Raw genomic sequence first — 4663 nt, forward strand, 5'->3', positions numbered from 1 at the left:
TCCTTAACACTTTTCCGTCCCCTTATTCCCCTCTGTTTATTACATCTCAGAAGTGGGATCCCCCTCGTGCTTCCGCTCAGTGCCGTCTTGGATTGTACCCTTCGCCAGCTTGCGTTTCCGTTTGGCGATCTTGTACCATCATGCCCACCCGGGATGAAATGCTGTGTGTTCTTGCTAACGCCGGAATCGTGATTCCCTCAACTGCTACGCTTACGCAGGTTCGTAAATTGTTCGCCGAAAGCATTGGGGCTGATGCCTCCCCACCAGGAACATCCGGAAAAGTGCCCCCAGCCGATGTATCCACCGCCATTTTGGACGCTCTGCGTGCCATACTCGTGCAGAGGATGCCATTTTGGACGATTTTGGATGCTCCGTGTATTACACCGATTGCGCAACCAAACCACCGATATGAGGAGTATAAAGGTGATGGTATGGGTGACGCCGATGAAAATTCCGCTATTTCTGATCGGTTGAAGGCGATTCAGCTACGCTTGGACCTGTTGGCGCTGGAAGAAAAACTAAAGGCCATTGAGCAAAGAAAACCCGCTACGGACAGCCGATTGGTACACCCGGAGGAAGTGAAGTCTCTGATTCCTGAATTTTCGGACGGTCTTGGCATCAACCATTGGATGGACACGATTCGTCACAACCGCGAAATATACGAGTGGTCGGATAAAATGACGTTGCTGTATGCTAGCGGCCGATTAACAGGAGCAGCCCTCGAATGGTAAAACGGCTTCCGCTACACCGTTAAGACGTTCGATGAGTTTGCTGAAGGAATCATAAAGGCCTTTCCCAAACACGCTGATGAAGCCCTAATCCATAGCCAACTAGCTGCCGTCACTAAAAAGCTCAGTGAATCGTACAGCGGATACGTATACCGTGTACATGCACTTTGAAAGAAAGGCCGGGTGAATGAACAAGCTATCATCACGTACGCCATAAAAGGACTGTGCCGCGATCCCCTCTACAACAGTCTGATCACCGTGCATCATCCAGATATTTACGAGCTGGTTGACTTCATTAAGCGCTGTGAAACACATCTCCTGCCGCGTAGGAATTCATCTCCCCTTCATGCGAATCCTCCGAAGCTGGCAGCCACATCAATTCCTGATAAAGTTCCTGACACCACTAGCCGAGGTGCAACCCTGATGGATGCTGTTCGATGCTACAATTGTTCGGAATTTGGACATCTTAAGAGCGCCTGCAAGCGACCAAATCGACCACCGGGTGCCTGCTTCAAGTGCTATCAGATGGGACACCATTATCGGGACTGCCCGAAGACCGGTCCGAGTGCTGCTAGGTATGTGGGTGCCTCTGTTGTAGCCGATGGAGTCGAAACCTTGGCATCAGACGGAATGCAGGGTGTAAGTATCTCTTTTCTAAAGCTAGGAAAACCGGTCATAGTAGTGAAAGGAATCCATTCATTATTTGATACAAGAAGTTCAGTGAGTTTTATCAATGAATCCGTAGTACCCGTAGAGCTGTTAACTACACTGGCTCCTTCTAAGTACCACGGCTTGGGAAATTCACAACTTTATACTTGCGGTCAGGTGACGTGTCGTATCAAATTTAAAGAGACGATTCTCAATCATGCATTTATTATACTCCCTGAAACTTCTATGGCATGCCCAATGATTATAGGAAGAGACCTACTTAGCTCATTTAATGTTCATCTTGCGTACTTTAAAGATTATCCTTCCCTTACGAACTCCTTCCGAGAAAAAATTGAACTTGATTTACCGAATTCACTAGATGTGGCAATTACTGAAATTTCTGCTATTAACTTTCCTGAACTACAACCCGACCTTGATATCGGCCTTACTTTATCTCCTAGAGACTCTGAAGTTGTTCTTTCGTTTATTAATAAAAACTATCTTAGCGATTCAACTCAGTGTACTCAGTTACCAAATCATACAATGAGAATCAATCTTACACATCAGACTCCTATCTTCACCAAGTCTCGCCGGCTCTCTTATGGGGAACGAAATCAAGTTAGGGAAATAGTCTCCAAATTGTTAGACGAACAGATAATAAGACCAAGTAATTCCCCATATGCTTCCGCCCTGGTACTCGTTCGGAAGAAGAGTGGCGAGATACTTATGTCCGTGGACTATCGGCCGTTTAATAAGGTTACGGTGCGAGATAACAACCCACTACCATTGATTGTAACCTGTCTGGAACACCTCTGCAATAAGAAGTTTTTTAGTTTGTTAGATTTGAGAAGCGGGTTTCACCAGGTACAAATGGATGAATCTTCCATTCCCTACACCGCTTTTGTTACCCCTAATGGCCAGTATGAATATACAAATATGCTTTTCGGTCTCAAGAATGCTCCGTCCGAATTTCAACGCTTTATCAATTCGATCCTTCGCGAGTTCATAGACAACGAGAAAATAGTTGTCTATTTGGATGATATTATCATCGCTTCCGTTGACCTTCCGTCTTATCTAGAAACCTTAGGAGCTGTTCTACGAAGGATCAAGGAGTCTGGTCTTGAACTTCGAATTGACAAGTGCAAGTTTGCACACGAGGAATTGGATTACCTGGGGTACAAAGCTAATTCATCGGGCATCCGCCCTAGCGATCGGCATATTAAGGCTTTACAAAATTATCCGAAGCCTTCCAACATGAAACAACTTCGTAGATGCTTGGGATTATTTGCCTATTTTCGGCGCTTTGTCCCATCGTTTTCCTGCATAGCCAAGCCCCTTATCCGATTACTTCAGAAGGACGTTGTTTTTGAATTTGGCCCTAGCTGTCACGAAGCCTTTAAAAAACTTAGTGAGAAGCTCATTCAGTCGCCTGTTCTTGCTATCTTCGACCCCACAAAAGAGACTGAACTTCATTGTGATGCGAGTTCGTTTGGTTTTGGAGCAGTTTTACTTCAAAAGCAAGCAGACAACAAACTTCACCCTGTTGCTTACTTTTCCAAAACAACCTCTAAGGATGAAGCGAAACTTCATAGTTATGAACTAGAAACACTTTCCGTCATCTACGCACTTAAGAGATTCCATACTTATGTTCACGGACTTCCGCTTAAGATAGTCACGGACTGCAATTCATTGGTTGAGACTCTGAAGAATCGTAACGGGTCCGCCAAAATCGCTAGGTGGTCGTTATTCCTCGAAAATTATGACTACACCATTCACTACCGTGCGGGCCCCTCCATGGCTCATGTGGACGCCTTAAGCCGAACTGAAGCTATAGGTGCTATTAGTTAGCTCAATCTCGAGATCCCTCCATTGAGTTTCTGAAGCGTAAACTTGAAACCGGTTCGGTTGAAGGATTCGTTTTACAAGATGGCTTGGTATATAATCAATCCTCTGTTAATCCTCTTCAATTGTGTGTACCTAATGAGATGGTGGATAATGTTATTAGACATAACCACGAAAAGATCGGCCATCTGGCCACCGTTACGACCTTCGACTCCATTCGTCGACATTACTGGTTTCCCCGGATGAAGACTCGGATCGAAACTTTCATTAGAAATTGCATCAAATGCATAATTTATTCAGCACCACCTCAAGTCAATGCTCGCCATTTATTCAGCATCGCGAAGGTACTCTTGCCATTTGACACTCTACATATTGACCATCTGGGTCCACTTCTTAATACCGGTTCTCGTAAGAAATACATTCTGGTCATTATAGACGCTTTCACAAAATTCACAAAGCTGTACGCCGCTGCGACCACTAATACTCACGAGGTATGTGACGTCCTTAAGCAATACATGTCGTACTATAGCCGGACAAGGCGCATTATAAGCGACCGTGCGACCTGTTTCACATCAAACCTTTTCAAGGAGTTCCTCGAATCTCACAATATCTCTCACATACTTAATGCAACGGCTTCTCCCCAAGCCAATGGTCAAGTTGAACGCGTTAATCGCGTTATCCGCCCCATACTGAGTAAATTATCTGATCTTACCGATCATTCTGATTGGAATTTGCACTTACGCTCTGCCGAGTACGCTTTTAACAATACTGTACACAGCTCTACGGGTTTTCTCCCATCTATCCTCCTATTCGGAACCGAGCAGCGGGGCGAGGTTGTGGATGAGTTGCGTGAGTTCCTCGAGTCTAAGATGGAGGATGCAGGCAGGGATATCAGTCGTCTTCGTTCCGAGACACAAGTAAACATTAGAGCGTCCCAAGACCGAAACGAACGATACCTGGCAGGAAAAACTAGACCAGCCCCCTATTTCGAGGAAGGAGAGTTAGTTGCCATTCGATACACCGACACGGCTAATGTTAGCAAAAAGCTTAACAGCAGGTTTCGCGGCCCTTACATAATTCATAAAGTTCTTCCCCATGACCGGTACGTAGTTAGGGATGTTGAGGGATGTCAGAAGACGCAGATGGCGTATGATGGCATTTTAGAGGCAGACAAGTTGAGGAAATGGGCCACCAGTCCTAAAACGTAGGAGGATCTTTGTGCTAGACAGAATTGAGGCCAATTCTAGGTCAGGACAGCCGAGCTGTAATGTCCTGTAGGATCATGACCATGTACCATTGTTTAAATCCCGAAAAGTCAAAATGTAAATCCGTTAATTGGGCATGACAGCTTGCTGCGCAACTGTCATGCGAAATACACATTCATAAGTGAACCGTCGTCGAATCCGCTTCCGTATTTCTTCCGCTCTTCCGTGTTACACTCTTCC

At 45.4% G+C, this 4663-nt stretch overlaps 1 pseudogene; it reads left to right on the plus strand.

The window, feature by feature from the left end:
• Window positions 1-1622: 1622 nt before the first annotated feature.
• On the plus strand, window positions 1623-4426 carry LOC128718255 (uncharacterized; annotated as a pseudogene).
• Window positions 4427-4663: the final 237 nt, after the last annotated feature.

This window comes from Anopheles marshallii, chromosome 2, assembly GCF_943734725.1.
Source record: "Anopheles marshallii chromosome 2, idAnoMarsDA_429_01, whole genome shotgun sequence".
Lineage (NCBI taxonomy): Eukaryota > Metazoa > Arthropoda > Insecta > Diptera > Culicidae > Anopheles > Anopheles marshallii.